Below are 19,909 nucleotides of genomic sequence, written 5' to 3'. Positions count from 1 at the left end.
CCTGATCGTATAATGTTGAAGTCCTCTAGGAAGGCTAATGCGATTTTCATATGAAACACAAGGTAATCAATGACGTCAATACAAACGTGTTATTTGAGCGAGCAGTGCAGCAGTACTGACCTTGGAAAATCACTTGAGGCTTTCAGATAATAACAGTAATAACAATAAGAAGAAAAGCAGTCTCAGGCACACTGAACGAGTATCTCAGTACCGTTTGGAAGAAAGCTTCGTTTGTTCCAGCTTTTGTGTGTGGCTCGCGAAAAAATACGGCAGTGTAGTGGACGCTTTCCTCATACGGCCATCCACTGGTTTGAAGATAAATTGGCCTGATTAGCAAAGGTGAGCAAGATGAGGATAATTTCACAAAATAAGTACAATAATTACAAGGAAATTTTCTTATTTGTAAAATTAATTATAAGCATCTACGTTAAAGAAAGCATACGTGGGATGAAACCACAGAATGATGGAGATGATTCAGTCCTATATGAGCAAATGATTCATGAATAAATGAAAGCCATCGGCGTATTTCTGTTACTTATGTAACAAGTGATATCCTTTACTTACTGTGATCAAGTTTCTTTACTGTGTAAGCTTATTTTATAAAAAGGACAGTCAGATAAGTCAGAATAATTATCGTGACTTATGTACATGCTCAGCATTATGATCTCACTAGTCGGTCAGAGGCGTATCATGTAAGGATTTTCACTACTTCCGTGTTAGATGTTGAAGTCAGTTTCCTGCATTTCACGTCCTTTATTGTTATCGAATCAATGCATTTGTTTATCTATATGAAAAGAAGTTACGTTAAAATGAAGTTTCATTCAGTTAAATACTCTTTTTCACCCATGGCAGAGGACGGGTGTTGGGATTCATATAAGCATTCTATTTCTCAATGCCGTTGACGTGGATAATTGGATTCTTTGACGGTAAGAAAGCAAAACGAAGACAGAAAAATGGGAAATGACATTTTGTGTTGACTTCATTTCACGTAATGCATTCACTTGCTGATCCACTTTTCTAATGGATTGTCATTGATCCTTTTTTCTAGTTTGATTCTGCCGTAAGGCAACCTTGTGTACCCTCGTGGTGACACGTGACTGAGTATATCTGCCCTGCCAACAGAAAGTCACAGTTCCAGTCAGTGTAGGGCACCAGCAGTGATATATATAAACAAAAAAAAAAAAAAAGCGGGCGAGACAAGTTACAAGGGGAGCTGAGTAATCGTAATAATTGTAAATATTAATATTTAATCAAATGACTATGTTGGATTCAGCCTTTTCTTGTCTCACTCGCTATTTCATAATTCATTTTTTTATTTCTTTTATGCTAAGTTGATAAATTCATGGATTGTGAATACGCAGCTGCTATTCGATTAGATTTTTTTTTTGTAAAATGTGGCATCAGAAAACATGAAAAACCGCTAAAATCTAGATTTTCATAAAAATATGTGATAGTAATTACATATAATTGATCCACGTGATCCACGTAATTGTAATTACAACATTTCTTGCATTTAATTTCGGAATACACCAGCGACACTCTTCGTAAGTCGTATTTTTATTATGCTGAGGATTTTCTCTGAAGCATTTTGTTCTGCTTCCAATAGTATGTTATTTGTGTATTGCTAAGTGTATGGAAACATCTCCCCCCCCCACTTGCATTTAGGTTGTGAGTCAAGGAACTCTCCTTGTCGGTGGTGACCATCAAGTGCGATGCAACTCAGCAGTGCGGAAAGTAGTCTCAAAACGTAGCATCCTGATGGCTCTGTAGCATCATCATTATCACCACCATCCAAGGAAAAAGTCAATCTCCTAACTTCCTACTTCTGCAATTCTTGTACTTCTGATTTTGGTAAATGTCTAACAACCATTCGACGCACTCTACACTCAATGTCCAGTGTGTCCTTTTGCCAAAACGAGATCAGGAAAATTTCGCCCAAACTGGATAACAGAATGCCTCCTAGCCCCAGTGGCATTCCAGCAATTGTAATGAATGTCTGTGCTACAGAGTTTACTGCCATTCTGTGTGGTCTTTTAAATCTCTCTTGTTCCACTGGTATCTACCCCGCAGTATTGAAATTAGCTCACATTCAACCTAAAAGGGAAACAATTTGCCAATTTTTAAATGCTCAATTTCTCTTTCCCCAGTTCTCTCCAAAGTAATGGAAACTGGTGCTGTCTCGAAGACTCTCAGCTAATAAATGACCACCAATATGGGTAGTCAATTAGTTGCATATCTTCCACCACTGCCTTCTGGAACAGTCTACCATGTTATGTGTTTCCCAAGGAATACAATCCACACCTTTTCAAGGTAAGCGTGAAGAAGTTCTTTCTTGCCCGTGTCGGTCAGTAGGTGATCTGCTCACTCATGTCACTCACATCTTGACAAATACCATGGAAAAGTTTGGCGAGTCTCACTTGATTGACCTTTTGATATCGTCAAGGCTTTTAACCGGGTCTGGCACAAAGGCCTGTTAAACAAACTTCCATTATTTGTTCTACCCCCTTGACTTCTGCACTTAGGGGAGAAGCCTTACGTACACTCAAATCCCCATGCAGGATGAGATCTATCTCTTTGCCGGTAACACCAACCTCAAATCCCTCTTGATACAAACATTACAAATATTCCTTTCTCTGCTTCCAATAAATTAGGTTTTGTTTTTTTCGCTTGAAGCGTTACCTTAACTCCGAACAACTCCTAACTTTACACGAGCACAAATACGTCCGATCATCGAATATTACTCCCCCTATCTGGGGTGGTGTTCCCTAGAGCTCCCTGAAGACAGAGTCAGACTGATCAATGATCCCCTTATCACTGATACGCTTCATTCGCTTTAACACAGGCACTGAGTTTCAACTGCCTGTATCTTCGACAAATACTTCTACGTTCGCTGTTCATCAGAATTAGCATCAATAATTCCTCTCACACTCTGCCAAATCGGTTCAAACGCGTTTCGTATCTAACAAAACACTCCCTTGCACTGTATTTCCAAACTCAGAACAAATTTCTTTTCCTCCTCCTCCTCTATCCATTCTACTACTGCACTCTGGAACAGTCTATCATCTTATGTGTTTTCCCATTGAACACAATCGACAGCTTTTCAAAGAAACGTGAAAACGTTCCTACTTGCCCATCTATGGTACTACAGGTGACCAACTCTCGTAAATGGGTTCCCCATTAAAAATAAATAATAAAAATAATTTCCTGACACACACACATTATTTATTTATTCTTATGGAGTTTCCTCCCTTTTTCTCCCCCGTCCCCAGTGGGGTGAGTTGAGCCCCCTCATTGGGGGGTTAGTTATTTATGGTTGTTGATCCGTGTGTGTTCATGTGGCCGGTTTGCTTGCTTGCGGGATGAAAACCGTCAGATAACCTGGGGGAAAAAAACCCTACTGCCTGCGCCCAAGACCGGCTAACTTGGCTAAGGAAGATCCTCAAATTCCTCACGTCTTCGACGGGAATCGAACCTGGGACACTCCTTCCCCAGTCATATGGTTGCAAAGCGCAAAGCCACTAGGCTAACCGCGCGGACATCAATTTTGATAAATGTCTTTGAGCGACTCTTTTTAACATTTATCTAGATGAAATAAGAAAATGGAATAAAATTTCCAGCACGGTATTAAACTTTCTCCTACTGTGAACTTAAACACTCTCCTTTTTGCCGACGACCAAACAATAATTACAAATTCTGAAGATAACCGACAGAAAGATATTTTACATTGAAATGGGACCAGAGAGTGTGAAATGATAATATCAACAGAAAACCAAACACGATGGCCTATAAAGGACAAGATCCAGCAAGAACTAAAATAGTAATTGATAACAAGATCTTAGAACAAGTGAATTCATTTAACTACCTAGGATGTATGATCACATATGAAAATGAAAAATACATAAACGTAAAAATTGCAAAATACTTAAAAGTAACAGGTGTAATTAACTCTATATTTAAACCAAACCTAGTTCAAAAACAAACCAAGCTAAAAGTATACAATACATTAGCCCTACCAGTCTTAATGTATGGAAGCGAAATCTGGAGAAAATAAAACAAAAAGACAAACAAAGATTAACAACAGCAGAAATGAAGTTTATGAGAAAAACTGCAAAGTATACCCTATTTGATCACAAAAGAAACGAAGAAATTATGAAAGAATTAAATCAGAAAGAATTAAATCAGAATCAGTAATAGAAAATTAAGCAATATAAACACAAATGGATGGAACACGTTCAAAGAATGAAAACAGAAAGATTACCTAAACAAGTCTTGAATTATAAACCACTATGAAAAGAAAACCAGGACGTCTTCTTAAGAGATTCAACGATAACTTCCAAATCAGGAAGAACAGGCCACTCTAGGCCTAAATCCTTGAAAAGCATGATGATGATGATGATGATGATCTATTTTTGAACTGACTTTGACTTGATGCGACTAAACCTAAAAGAACCTAAACTATTCTCTTCATTCTGCAATGAAGTGGTTTGCCGTCTATTTAAAAGCAAACATGGGTTGATTTTTTAAAAGCACTGTTTGGCACTTGAATGCTTATTTCAGTGCTTCGTGCCGTCAAACAAATAAGAAACAGAATAATTCAAGTACTACTGAATTATCATGTATTCGAAGTGCTTTTAACAACCACTACGACTACCTACCCAGTGCAAGGCAATTTTCCCGGGAAGTGTTCTAAGGGTGTCAGAATGCATCCCTCGTTTCTTACTGAAGAAACTACAGGAATCTCCCCTAATTCATAATCCTGTTTGCACATACAGTCTGTTTCTAAAAATAAGTATTTAAAAAATTTTTACTTCTTTAATAAAATAAATCACCCGTCTTTGTTATTTTTATAGAATACAGAAAGCAATATTATGATATTACCTGTACTATATTTATTATATTACCTAAAATATAGATTTTTTTAATAATAATTTTTTTTTGGTAATAACTCTAATCACATTTTATTTATCATCGTTCACGGTATTTACATATATACAATAATGCATACTATTACTAAATATATGAAGAGCCAAAGGCTTCAATTCGGCGACGTGAAATTATTTAAGTTAAGGGATATTACATCCCATATTGTTTCATAGTCGAATAAGAAACTCAAAGAGTTTCATGCCGAATATAGAAACTGTATAAAGTTCGGCGAGTCCAAGCGTAAGCAAATACCTGGATAGTGCAACACCTAACCCATTTAGTAGTGCAACACACTATTACATTTTCTGTTCAGTACAAAATGTAGAGTATAATGATTTTTTTTTCAAAATATAAATTACATAATTTTTTTCAGTATCAATATCATAGATTATTATTATACATACTATTTACATATACACATTTTTTTAATATCAGTATCTTCTTTATTGTTATACTCCTGAATGACTGTTTTGTTACATAACTTCACTATTTCTGTTGTTGTTTGTGCATGGAATGTAGGCATTGGATGCTGGTGTTTTGCTGTGTGTATATTGGTGTTAATGATATGTTAACTTTGTTGGTATATTTTTCAAATTACTGTTGACACAACTTTCCTATGTAATATTTCTAATTTTGTTTGGTGGCTGTTTGATGTCCTTGCATGGACCGTATCTGAGTAGGGATTCGCAGATACCATAATATAAGAATTTTTTTTTATGTTGGATGGAATAATGTCTTTAACTTGAAAGAGTTTTGCTGCGATGATCCGGAGTTTGGTATGTAGGTATTCTATATGTTTTGTGAATTTAAGGCAAGGTATGTACAGGCCAAGGTATTTACAGGCCAAGATTGCAAATATCCCGAAGATTTCGGGATATTTAGATTGCAAATATCCCGAATATTACATAGATTGCAAATATCCGGAAGATTTCGGGATATTTGCAGGTATTTTTTGTTGGTAATGCAGCGGTATGTGTGACAATGTATCGATGGTGGTGTGGGGCGCATGATTCTCGGGTTATAAATCTGTTCTTGGTAATATCATATTTATCGCGAATTTATCGCTTAGCGCGAGATGATTTTCTTCATCTGGTGTGAGACCAAATTCACTTGAAGCATAAAATGGCTTGAAAAATGACCATGTTTAGTCTCCGGAGCAGATTCCGGATAATAATTTTTTTTTTTAATGGGAACATTACTCGTATTACCTACGAAAGGCTTTTAGCCAATAGTGCATTTGTATCAGTACCGTAAGGAGGGTTAGGCAGTTCTGGAATCCTGTCTTAGACAACAAACTTCTAAATATTGAACTTGGCGAAGACACTTTACGCCACGATAAGTAGGGCGGAGCTCTCACACGAGACAATAAAATTCGCCATCCACCTAAAGGCATTCGCAAACGTCAATGCCCAAGGCAGAATTCGAAGCCCATGGCTAACAACGGATTTAACCCTTGGCTCACATTCTTCTAATATGCGTAAGCGAACGTCACTCTTTGTGTGAGTCACCAGTACATCAGTAATTTGTTTGAGCTAAGGGTTACGACGTCGATTATCTAACGAGAAATGTTTCTCAAGTCCCCAACATGGCCCATTTTTATTGTGATCGAAACAACGTACAGAACAGAATTCAAATAAGTAGCGACATATTCATTTGAAAAGTAATGACTGTTATTAATTTATGATAATGATTTTAATAATGTTAACTCAGTATTAATAATTTGATTATTTCTATAAGAAATTTGCTCACATTTAACACACATTCTGAATAGAAATGAATTTCTTTGTTACACCAAAACCCGTGACAACCCTTTCTTTTTATTTTGACCAGGAAGATGTTATCTGATAAACTCTTGTAAATTTTTCTCTCTTTTCCTTCATCCTGCTTCGCCGATTTAAAACAGAATAATTACTTTTTAATTTGATGGCAAGGTTGAACCCATGCGGTTCGCCACAGCGGCAGCAATGTTCAGACAGCCATCATGTCCTTGATGGCTGTCTGAATAGCTTGCTTTCTCTTTAAAAAACTAACGTCATTGCTTTTCTTCCCTGTAAACTGATATATGAAGGACATTTCCTTTTAGAAGCAACAGGGTCGGGGATCATTAGAGCTGGGTGCAGTGGTTTTAAATCCACGCGGAGAATAGTTGCAGGTAAGGAAGACCTTGCAGCTATATAGTAACGACTGGTACTTCGCAACTGTACATGCATCATCATAATGGCGATAGTGTCACGTGATAAATTATCGGCAAAACGAATGTGAAATAGCAAACAATACACGTGCATGAATTCGAATGTCAAAGGTAGAGGGGGAAGTCTAAGGAGGAAATGTACATCGCCATTAATATCTGATATTTTCTACTAATTCACTCCTAGACTTGCTTGCTAGACTCAAAGAAAGTTAACCTAACCCTCAGACATTTGACATTAGAGAACTGCTATCTAAACAATACACCAAGAGTTTGTATTATTAATTTTTTTTTAAGTTTCACACTTGAAATTTATCGGGTGCGTTTTCAAAATGCGTACCGTCTATTCGGTTAATTAATATTTGACAACATTCCTCATTCGCTGGATGGATACAATGAATTTTGGTGTTCGGAATCTTTAATAAAATCTCTCCCCATAGATTTGGCTTAACAAGATTCCTTTGGATGGGGCAATAGGGAAGTTAATTTGAAAGAGACAAATTATATCATATAGATGACAGTCTAAAAAACTGCATAAAAGCCAAATACAATTACGATCATGAATAAGCTATTAGGTCGCAGTCTTTAAATCCAATATTCTTTAACTCATCTGTAACATTTCATTCTTTAGTGTAGCTAGGATAACATACTTAACTTCAATTCTATCAAAATACGGTCCAGTCGTGTTTCTTGTAAGAAAATGAAGAAAGGTATTTTTTCTTTTCTTCGATTATTCTTTCCTTATTTTCAGTAATACTCTAGATCGCTAGAAAAGTCCGAATTTCTCTCTTCTCTCTCTCTCTCTCTCTCTCTCTCTCTCTCTCCTTATACTTAACCGGCATTTACCGCTGGAGACCTTCCTGACACACACACACACACACACACACACACACACACACACACACACACACACACACACACACACACACACACACACACACACACACACACACACACACACACACACACACACACACACACACACTATTAATTCTTCAGTGACCAAAATTCTTCGGAATGGTGTCTATTTCTGCAAAAGACGTTACTCATCATTTGCTCACCTGCCAATTCTATACAAAATGAAGCCTCACCTATCACCTATCTCAGAACACTATTCTCACACTTGCAATTGTGCATGAAGACCTTCATAATATCTCTGATGTTGTGCCACTGAGCAATTTGGATAACTCATAAACGTCTGCCTACTTCACGCTCTTTCATCCTCAAGTCTCTTTCACTTGAACCTCTATCTTTTCAACCTCTACTTTTATCCACCCACAGAAAGTTGCAAACCTCTCATACAAAACATACGAGCACCGTCGATTAGACAAAGTCTCTAAGTATTAGACAATTAATCGGAAAATTATACTCCAATTGGACTATAAGGTGGCTTGAAAACGTTCCAAACATGGAACGTTTTCAAGCCACCTGAGGCTTTAAATGAACTAAGTGGTGATCTCACGCCTGCAGAAGAAATTGACTTTCTGCTAAAGACAATCAAACATCCATGCACTCAAAGTGATTTGACTACACGCCATGTTGATCGGAGAGAGGATACGCTTACCATTCGACCAACCAGGTCAGCAATTCGCCATCCATTGCCAATCCAATTGTAGTCTCACCGCAGTAGTTTTCCTTCTGTTCTTTTCATTCATTCTATCTACCTCTGTCTTTATGGAAGGATTCCTCAAGTATTCCTTAAGGGATACTTGAGGAATTAAAAGCTATTCAGATTGAATGTCAACGAATTCCTTGTTCTTCTAACCTCTGCCCACACACATAGCACTAATGTGCCATCAATGCAACCTCTTCTGTGTATGTATATTTGGGGGGGGGTTAAAATATGGATATAAACACTAATGTGAAATTCATGTTATTAGTGATGGTCTCGCTTCATTTACATATGTACTTCCTTTGCATTCGGGTCTAACAAAAAACAAACAAAAAATAGAGGAAAAGAAACAGCTGATTGAGTAAATAGCCACTTGATTTGCTGTTATTTAAATATAGTAGGATAATTATGTTGTCGACTATCAAAGGAGAATTTGGTCTTATTTTCTAGAAATGTTTTAAGTCGACAGAATAAAGAAATCTTGAGTTCGTTTTTTCTGGTAACCAACTAGAGAACTCTGTCTAGGGCTTTTGTCAGCGGATTCCAGAGTTAATCGACCATTGATATTTGGCGCAGGTTAGTAGACTTTTCCTCTAGACATCGAGTACTTGGCCCAACAACTTAGAATAATAATCGATTATAACATCCACCCTACTCGTTTCAATACACATAACGCACACAAAGTAATATCAGTTAGGATTAGGAACACATGATGACAGTTTCCTTCCGTATTATTGTACGCTTTTTCTATACGTGTCTCAAATGGATTACGAATCTTCAGGCGATTAACGCAGGTGAAGACCAAATATCCGGATAGAGAGTGCCACTCTCTTACATTCTTCGAGAAAGGTAAAGGTTGGAGGGTTGGAGAGAATTGGAGGGTTATACAACTGAGACATTCAGTTTCAGTTGTATCACCTTCCAATTCTTTCTCAAACTCAAGTCAGATCTGCTTTCTTACTTCTCTTTTCGTAGATATTATCAAGACTCGGCGTAATCCAGGATTGGCACTCGTGACTAATGTATTTATTGACTACTGAACCATGTTAGATCAAATATATATGATAAAAATTCACACACGCGCACACATATTCAGACCGACTTGTATATAGTTCACCAAAGATGTGCTCAGTTTCTGCATGAAGTATTTTCATTAAGTCAAACTATTCAAGCCAAAAATGTTCCGAAATCAATGCATACAATGTTTGGTTTATTTCAGTTGTTTAGTGTTTGTTGCAGCTGTCTAGTTATTGCAGTGAATCCTGTACAGAGCTCCCTGCTTCGTCACATGCAAATTATTTCTCTACAATTTCTATTTGTATTTACTGATGCTTTCGTAATTACAACGCCTTTAGACAGGCCGAATTATTACCATCATTAAGCGATTATCATCATTAATCATTATTATCATCATTAATGGTTCCGTAACATCCAGCATTTTGCTGAAGAAGAAATAATAAAGAAAGCTTGGCGATGTGTTAGAATCTGATCTGTGTTTTATTGATTATTTCAACATCAATAGAATTCTTCCCCAGTTATTTCATAATACATGTTTATATAAAAGGATACAAAAGATTCTAGATTATGACTTTACTAGAATCCACGGCGAAGCGTTTATTAGACGGAGTTTTTTTTTATTTGTTAATTATCTGCAGGTAGGTAATGTTTTCCTCGTTGCAATGACGGCTTTAGTGACCACTTTTTCCTATTATAAAGCATGAAAAACAAAACAACAGCCAAGGTTATAACTACCGTCGTGGACGTATAACTGATTTTCCTCCAGGTGGTCCCGCTGTTTGACTGTGAGGGTTGGAGTGAGTGAGGTGGATGCGGCTCTCAGCTTCTTCTTTTTTAACTGCGAAAGGGAGAAGAGAATTCAAATATTTGTAAAGAGCTCATCAAAAGTAAGTTGTTTTACTGATTTAAGTCCTCAGTAATAAATATAACGCCCATGATGGATGTTGAAAAGAGGGAATTGGGTCAGAAAGAAACTCAACTTCGTTTTTATGATTTTGGATATTTGCAGAACACTCCGCTAAGTCACACGTGTGACTCAGAATCCGGAGCCTGAAAGACATCCTTCGATATCTTGTGCAATAGCATCATAATCATACAATTCCTGCAAAGTGTTAATTAAAAAAAATCCTAGTTAGATAAGAATATCTTTTGATTATTCACAAAAGTGTAAAATCCGAAATTAGTAATTCAATGAGTTAGCAAAATATTGGAAGGCAGAATTTTGCCAATGGATATACATAGTATAAATATCTTATACATTCAGGGAGCTATACAAGTTCCTGCAAAACAGGCTTACGATCCCAGTAGCTGTAGGACCCAAGCAGTAGCTTTTAACAACCGAGGTAGGCTTATGCAAGCTGGATTGTTATCCCATCTCACTCTTCCATTGCGTGTTGGTCTCAATGGCCCATTACAACCAAGTACTTTGCCCCTTTAAAACCCAATTAATGTTAGGAAGGTTAACCCGATCTGCATAGTGCAATCTCACTATCAATTAGGTGTATCCCTCACTGATTTGACTGTCTTGCGGGATAAAAAACATCTTTCTCTCAGACCGACTAACTTACCTTTGATTGAAAAGCTCCGATGAAGGTTATTTGCGTCCCAAACAATATTCAAGCTCACATATTGAGTTACGGAGGTTTCAGGATTGCTGTAATGTTTTTTATTTTTATTTTATTTTTATTTTTTGATTATCTGACCACTTTGACAACTTAAGAAAGTTCAAGTGATAGCCATCCGCATTTCATTCCCCAGCTACACTTTTTGTAATCCATTACTGCAGATAAGGAGAAGGATTTATGGAAATATAATTTGAGCACGAGCATCGGTTGTCAGTGTTTTTTGAACTTCTTGATTTTTCTATTTTTTATTTGTATTCTCCCCACCCATAATTTTTTTTGCTCTTTATTTGCAACTTTTTTTAACAAGTAAAGAAAATTATCCAAACAGATCTAACAACAGTATTCTTGTACGGTGATAATAAGTCTATTACTACTACGACTCACTCACCTAGAATCGTTTTGAAGATAGTTACTGTACACTATTTTGTTTTGCTTAATATTTTACTATTATTATTAGCCAGCAAAGGTTGGTCAATTGATAGAGCCTCTGCTACTAATGGCTAGCTCGCAAAACGTTAAGCAAGTTTGAGCGCGGTTAGTAGTTGGAAGGGGTTGTCCGTTCGATGCTGTTGGCACCCTCTCCCTCGATGAGTCCTTGGACTCCCTGAAGGTGTCACATAATAATAATAATAATAATTATTACGTGATACCTCAAAGGATTCATTATTCACCACACAACTACCATCAACACACAACGCCATCTACCGAAATGGTTATTTTCCTGATTAAAGGCTTCATGTATAAATAAACTTATTATTACTTGAAATTATATATTCAGCAAGAACGAAATTGTACGAAGTAGATATTATATTAAACACTGTTGAACACAAGTGTGGTTTACTGCTTGGCAGGATTAACTGGTTCTTCTAAGAGGATTATATTAACCAGTTAATCCTAATGTTGTGCTTGTCATATTCATGCCCTGAAAAAGCGAAATAAAATTCAACTATGAAATTATTCCGAGTTCAGTTTTTTTCCATTTATCTCATTGTTTTCTGGATGACTGTTTTGATGACCATGACATAGTTTTCTATTATTCAAATCACTATACTGAGTAGTATTGGTTGCGATCATTTGGCAAATTAAAACGAAATTATTGGAGACCTGAAGTGGCTTGAAAAGCTCCATGTTTGGAACAAGTAAAAATAAATAAAAATACGAAATGTTTATAAAATTAATAGAAAAAAATCGAAAAAAAAATCCTTATCCCCCTCGGTAAGAATATATTATAGGTTTGCAAAATACCTTTGTGAGTGGGAGATATTTAAAAAGTAATACTTTTGTAAAATTGGTTTTAAGATCCATTGCTCGAAAAGAAAAATGTGTAATGATTTGCTTAATTTATTATTATTTTTAATTAATTTTTATTTATTTTTTAAATTTTATTTTTATTAATTTATTCTTAATTTAAACTATGTTATTCTGAAAACTAAATGTTTGGTTGAGTTCTATTGGTCAGAACTTTACCAGCTAAATTTAGGCTTCAATATTTGCAGATTCCCACTTAGATGTTTCTTTGAAGTATGTGCTTATATTTTTGTGTGGGGTATTTTTTATTTGGAATTAGTTTGTATTTGATATCAGATTATAGGAATATAGAATTGTTGCCGTTAAGCCTAATCTTACTATTGTGGTAGTGACGTTGTTAAGCCTAATCTTGCTATTGTGATCGTGTTGTTGTTGCTAAGCCTAACCTTGCCATTCTCAAAGCAAGCGTACTGGGCGTTAAATTGAAAACTATTGATTATAAGTGTATAATACCGAGATATACACTGAGTTATTTGAAGCAACGTATGTAAATTTTGTTTGGTATTTTTTATTGTTTAGTGTTGTCTGTGTTTGATGAAGTATTTTGGAAATTACTGCAGTTTTTTAAGTAGTTAGGGGAATGGTACTTTAAAGAATCCAAATTCTCTGGTTAAAGAATCTTAATATGAATTTATTATTTTAATGCTAGTTCAGCACACAATATGATAACAAGATCACAGAAAATATGCTTGACAGGGCACAATCACAAATCGAATATATTAACTGCTTTTGATAAATTACTTGCTAGTGAAAGTTTGGTGGATGTAACATTATCGTGTGAGGGAATGACCCCTAAGGTTAACAAAGTAGATCTTTCTGCAAGCAGCTCTCTTCTGTACAGCTTAATTTTAGAGAACTCGAGTAATCATCCTGTTGTGACATTAAGTGATATGAAGTTTAATGACTTAAGGTTGATGGTTCAATATAGTGTATGTACCATGGAGAAATTAATATTTCATGAGATACGCTTCCATCATTGTTAAAAGCTGCGGAGTTGCTAAAAATTAAAGATTTTTCGGAAGGTTGCTATTAAGTGCTATGATTCTGTGGAAGACACACAGCAAGGAGCTTCAGGTAATGATCGTCAGGGAAACCGAACATGCATATTCATATTGTCCAAAGAAAACGGCATTCAAAGAAGGAAACACAGATAAGTAAGAGTCAACAAGGGGAATCGTCAAAATGGACTTAGATCTGAACGTCACAAAGAGTCAAATGGCCAAAAAGTATGATATGGGTAATGTAAGGCAGTCGCTGTCAGAGGTGAAGCATCTTGAAACGCTAGTTTTTTCCCCACTTAGTAAAATTACACTCTGGTGAATATTTGAAAACAACATTTGACAACTGAAGCGACAGTGTTATAGATCAGTGCTTCCCAAACTTCTGGATGTAAAGGCCCTCTTTGGAAAAATTAAAATATTTCACAGCCCCCATAGAAAAAAACATCGTAATACAGACATATATTATTATAATATTTATTGTATTTATATTCAATACAATTTATATTCCAGGTTTTGCGTTTGTAAGCTTTTTGTGCTTCTTATCAATATCTTTTGAAATTAAACTTATATGAATAAGCATATATTTACTAATATTCATTAAGCGCCGAAATACGCAGGAAGCAAAATTTGTGAATCAACTTTTTTCCATTAAAATATAAAAAATAACAAAAAAGAAATAATAAAAATTAAATACGTTTCTTTTAAGATTAAGATTTTAAGATTTTTAAGATTTAAGATTTTTATTATTTCAATGCCCACAGTTTGGGAAACGCTGTTCTAGATGACTTGGTATCATTAAAGGATAAGGAGACAGACTTGCCAAATGAGTATGGTCATCTAAATCAATTTTCTAGTGGACTGTCAATTTTCAATTTTCCTTGAACTGATTGCTGAAGGCCAACTGTCAAGTGAATGTGTACATACCAGTGTATTGTCCCTTTCAGTTTCTGATGCTACAGTTAATTCTCACCTGCCAATCAAAATCTTGAGTAGTGATGACAACAATCCTTTATTTTCTAGTTTTGATATGTCATCAGAATCAACCACTTTTTCTGGAGTTACTAGGGATGTCAATCCAGATTACTTAACATATTTATCATCTTGTGTATCTATGGTATCACCTCTTGAATCTGATGTCAAGGTAGGAACGAAAGTTGATGCAGTCCATTTCACATCTTCTAATGTATCAACTGTTTTGCCTGTATTAACTGACTCGTAAAAACACCGAAGTTTTAGTGTAATATATGATGATACATCTGGTTTTTCTAATGTCCCAAGTTTAAGTAATCGTCAAGACTTCACAGTTAGGTGCCATCAGCCTCATAGGAAACATTTCATTTTTATACAGCCAAATCCCAATGTAACTGATAAAAGCATGTGGAGTAAACTGTGTTTTGCAAGTTCTCCTGAGACAAAGGAACTGCCATTTTTAAATGACTGTAATAATACATTTTATAATTTCGATATCTGACCAAATTGTATAGCCTATCTTGCAGCATTCCAATATGTTCTAATGTTTTTTATGGAATAGAAAGTATGGGGGATTAAGAATGACAAGGAATGAGAATGACAGATTATTTAGTAACGGATTAAGTGAGTGTGTGCATAGAATAAATAGTGCAGAAATATATGCACAGAAATTGCTGAGCGATATACAAAAGAATATGAGAGAAGGCCAGGAACAAAAACAAGCATCAGTGGGGGTAAAGGATGTTAAGTTAAAAAGGAGCAAAAACGATATTGTGCTGTGTGGAGATTCAATAATTAAGGGTGTGAAGGATGGTAGAGTAATTAAAGCGAGTTATCTGGAGTCAAAGATTAAGGATATAACTGAGGCTGTGAAATTGCAGAAAGATAGAGCGAGTGAGATTATTGCAGGACGAATAATCTAGGTAGCGAAAGATTTTCTGTGAGATAGAATTTGAAGGATTTAATGATAGCAATGAATGCAAAGAGCGATAGTGAAAAGATCATGAGTGTGCTACCGAGATTTGATAGCAATGAATTAAACAGAAGAGCAATTATAATAATTGGAATAATAATTTAAAATTTGCGATAACGTAGTCAACTACCGATTTGTATCCTCTGGCTGACCAAGCATATTTATGTATTTCAGTTGTGCTTAAACACTGAATTCATTATTCTCATATTATTATAAATGACAAAATCACGCAATCTGCGACCATTTTGATTACATGTATCTTCGCCAAATTTACCTATGTTTGTTTTGTATTTTTTATTTCCTATTCTGGCATTTAAACCTCCTGCTAGCAGTAAATAGTCAGTTTTGTTTGTTTTATCTATGGCATTCTGTAATTCTTTATAAAATATATTACAGTCTTCTTCTTTTCCCTCTTCTGGTGCATATGCACCAATTATTGTTATGTGGCCTCTTAATGTCTTGAGTCTAATTTCTATTAGTCTTTCATTCAAACAGTCGTAATATACAATATTGTTCTTTAGGGATTTATGTACCATAATCATTATACCTGCTTTTACTCTTTCTTCTTTTTTTACCTCACTGTAGATTTGTATATAGTTGTTTTTTTTTGTACCTTTTTGTTTTTGCTTTGTTTCTCTTACTATAAATATCTTTATATTAGCTTGGTTTAGTTGTTTATCAAGTTCTTCTTCTTTGTGTGCAATGCTTCTCACATTCCATGTTGCAATCTTCATTATGTGTTTCTTTTTCCAATTTCGTTTACCGTTTCCTGAATTGTGATCTTTTCCCTGGTAGTCCGTCCGGCTTTTCTTTGGATGAGACTTGAAAGTATTTTGAATTTCCCTAGGGCAGGTTACTAACTTGTCGCTGGGTTAGTCCAGTGATAGGGCTGCTACCTAACGCCTCTGGACAGGCAGATCTAACAGCATTTACTCTGTTTGGGTTATACCGTCCATACGCGGTCGCCAGTGCCTCGTTTATACTTTTACTACAAGATGGAACACGGGAAGGTGAGGTTGACATTTGAGTGGGAGAGGCTATGTATTGCCTTCACCACCCCTTCCACCCCTAATAATAATAATAATTTAGATCTTTTAAAAACAACAGCAACCACTTAAGTTATCAATGGACTGAACGTGTATAGTAAGGAAAGACATGGATATCTGCACTTCTAAATTTTCTTTATATTAAACGTCGGCTAAAAATATACGCACAAAACCTTGAATTGCCAATGTGGCAGTCCTAGATACTTTTTTACAATGACGTCAAGCACAACAGTTTCCTCAATCAGAGAGCTATTTCAAGCAGTCACAAAGGATTGCGTTATCTTAGACTGCTGTCTTCCCTTATGTAAACACAACAGTTTAAGCATTCCTTAAAAAAGAAATTCTATTCTTCTTAAACAGCGGTTTATGATTTCTCATGTGAATATTTGAAGGTCCTGATTAGTAAGTACAGCCTTTGGAGTTTTATTTTTATTATTATTTTATTTTTATTGATCCCATACACGAGAGGTTAAGAGACCTATAAGCACATCAGTGTTTTTTATATAACTGCAACTTATATAAAATGTACTTTGTATTTCAAAAATAAAATTTCGGTTCTTCATTTGAACGCTTCGAATATTATGATTAGTTTAGATGTTGTTTCATTATTTGCTAATGTTCCTTTATCTGACAGCATTGAATTACTGCAACAGAAATTTCCTTCAGACATTGTTAAAATATTTTATTTTGTAATTCATTCTAGTTATTTTCCCTTTAAAAACAAGTTATATCAGCAAATCGAAGGAACAGCAACGGACAATCCTATTTCTCCTGCTATCGCCAACTTCTTTATGAAGCATTTTGAACAACCTATTTTTGACAACATTTCCCCTAGACCTACTCATTGGGTCAGATATGTAGATGACAATTTTGCTATCTGGAATGGCTCTTCTTATGGATTACAACAGTTTCTCTCTAAATTAAATGCACTTCATACAAGGATCCAGTTCACTCTAGAGGAAGAAGTAAACAAGCAGTTAGCCTTTTTAGATCTTTTAATTCTTCGCTAACTAGATGATAACCTACATTTCTCAGTTTTTAGAAAGACAACTCATACAGACAATTATATCCATGCTGAATCTTATCACCATCCCAGTCAAAAGGCAAGGACTATTAAAACACTGGTTCATTGAGTTCACTCCTAATGTTCTTCAAATGAGGTATTATAGAAAGAATTGCAATAGATTCTTTCAACTTTTTTTCTAATGGTAATAAGAATTCTTTCACCAAAAGAGCTATGAGCAGTTTTGGTATCTCTGCCTCTTCAAATACATAAGAAATAACTCGTATTCCTATCCGTTATGTGCAAGGTATTACCGAATGCCTAGTGAAAGTTTTAAAACCACTAAATATTTTTGTTGCCTTTCGCCCCATCAGAAAAATCTCCACCTTTCTCACTTCTCCAAAGGACAAGCTTCTACATCTGTATTATCCAGGTGTCTACCAGATTACTCGCTCTTGTGGATTATCTTATTTCTGACAAACAGGAAGATCTGCTTTTATTCGGATAGAAAAACACAAGTCTTATATTCAATACCTTGAACCTGAAGAGTCTGGACTTGCAGAGCATGCCGTCAACACTAGATATAGAGTTCATTGGAACAAGACAAGAGTTCTTCACAAACTTTGGTTCCTCATGGAACGGCTTGTAAAGAAACATGTGAAGTAAAGAAACTTTACTTCACTCTCCTAACTTAAATAGATATGATGTTTTACGTCTATCCCCTTTGTTGGAGATAGTGCTTTGTAAATCAGAAAATCTTTTCTAACTTTTTTATTGTATATATATATATATATATATATATATATATATATATATATATATATATATATATACAATTAATTAATTATTTTTTATTTTGTGTAAGTTTTTTTAATAAGTTAGGTAATTCAATGACCTTTTTTAGTTATCTTACATTAACTACTTAGGTGGAGTCTTTTTGAATTGTCAGTTATTTTTCTATTGGCTTTGTACTCAAGAGACCTTTGATACTCATGCGAAAAATTATACTAATAAATAATATTTTACGTGAATTAATTCCGGTATTATAATTTAGTTAAATGTGTGGGATGAAATGAGCACTGAGATAGAAGTTAATTGATTTTGTTTCTTTTTTGAAGAGTTGCAGGGTGTAGTTGTTTAGGAATAGTTCATGAGGAAGTCTGTTCCAGAGGACAGAGTGGAAGTGTAAAAGAGGAAGAGGAGAAGCCGGTTCGGTTGGTTTTGCAGTTGCACAGTAAAGGGATGCTTGGTAGCTGCTAGTCTTGTATTAACAGGTGCAACTGAAAGAATGACAGCTGCCAATTCACTGGAGAAGTGGCCATGGAAGTACCTGCAGGATAGACACAGTGCTGAAACACTGCACTTGCAAGATAGAGGTTGAATTGAATCTTTAAGCGCAGCAGCAATGATCCTGATTGCTTGCTGGACGGCATCAAGGATTTTAAGGGAAGTTTTAGGTATTCTTAAGTTTTAAGGGACGTTTTGAGGTATTCTAAGCATTGACGAATTTGGGATTTAGGAGTTGGTTCGTTGGATGTAAAATAGCTTTTTAAACGAAAGAGAATGCCGAGTTTCTTGAATGCTATTGATATCACGTGTTTATGCCAGGACAGACTGGAAGTAAACGTTAGTCTAAGCAGAGAGAGAGATTGAATCTACTCTGGTGGTTTGTGTGTTACTGAAGGTAGGTGAGCTTTTGCGAGAGAAAAGGCAAGGCTCTGTTTTGGTGGCATTGAACATGACAAGATTGTCCTCGTCCCGTTGAAGGATAGTATGAAGATCACTGTTTAAGGCACTGGTTGTAGATGATCTTGTGACCTGGGATGTCCAAGTACTTCATGGTTTATCGATGAGTAAGGATGAGTGGACATTACTATCGTCAGCAAAGATGTGGACAGGATTAGTAGTGACTGCGAGTAGGTCATTTATGAACAAGAGAAAGAGGGTAGGTGTGCGTGTGTGTGTGTGTGAGAGAGAGAGAGAGAGAGCCACTTATCAAGACATGCATAGAACGACCAAAGAGAAAGCTGGCTACCCAATTACAGAGGGCGGCAGGCAGACCAAAGGATGGCAATTGTTAAGCAGGCTACGATTGCGACACACGGTCGTAGGCTCTGGAAATGTGAAGGGCGACCGCACAAGTTTCTGCCAAACTTTCCGTGGGTCGTGTCCAATGTTGCGTGATGTAACTGTGGGTCATGAATGGCAGAATTCGTACTGGTGGTCGGTGATTAATTGGTGGGC

At 35.8% G+C, this 19,909-nt stretch overlaps 1 protein-coding gene across 1 annotated transcript in view; it reads left to right on the top strand.

Moving 5' to 3' along the window:
- Positions 1–222: 222 nt before the first annotated feature.
- Positions 223–19,909, top strand: part of LOC150106991 (clavesin-1-like) — a 41,167-nt gene continuing 21,480 nt past the window's right edge. The window contains exon 1 of the mRNA XM_090392865.1: positions 223–339. The gene's annotated coding sequence lies outside the window, so the exon portion shown is untranslated. The remainder of the gene's footprint in view (positions 340–19,909) is intronic.

The sequence above is a fragment of the Typopeltis vanoorti genome, chromosome 5 (genome assembly GCF_054136105.1).
Source record: "Typopeltis vanoorti isolate ZY-2024b chromosome 5, IOZ_Tvanoo_1.0, whole genome shotgun sequence".
NCBI classification, from domain to species: domain Eukaryota; kingdom Metazoa; phylum Arthropoda; class Arachnida; order Uropygi; family Thelyphonidae; genus Typopeltis; species Typopeltis vanoorti.
The sequence above is the reverse complement of the archived record's forward strand: the minus strand, read 5'-3'. Positions and strand labels throughout refer to the sequence as shown.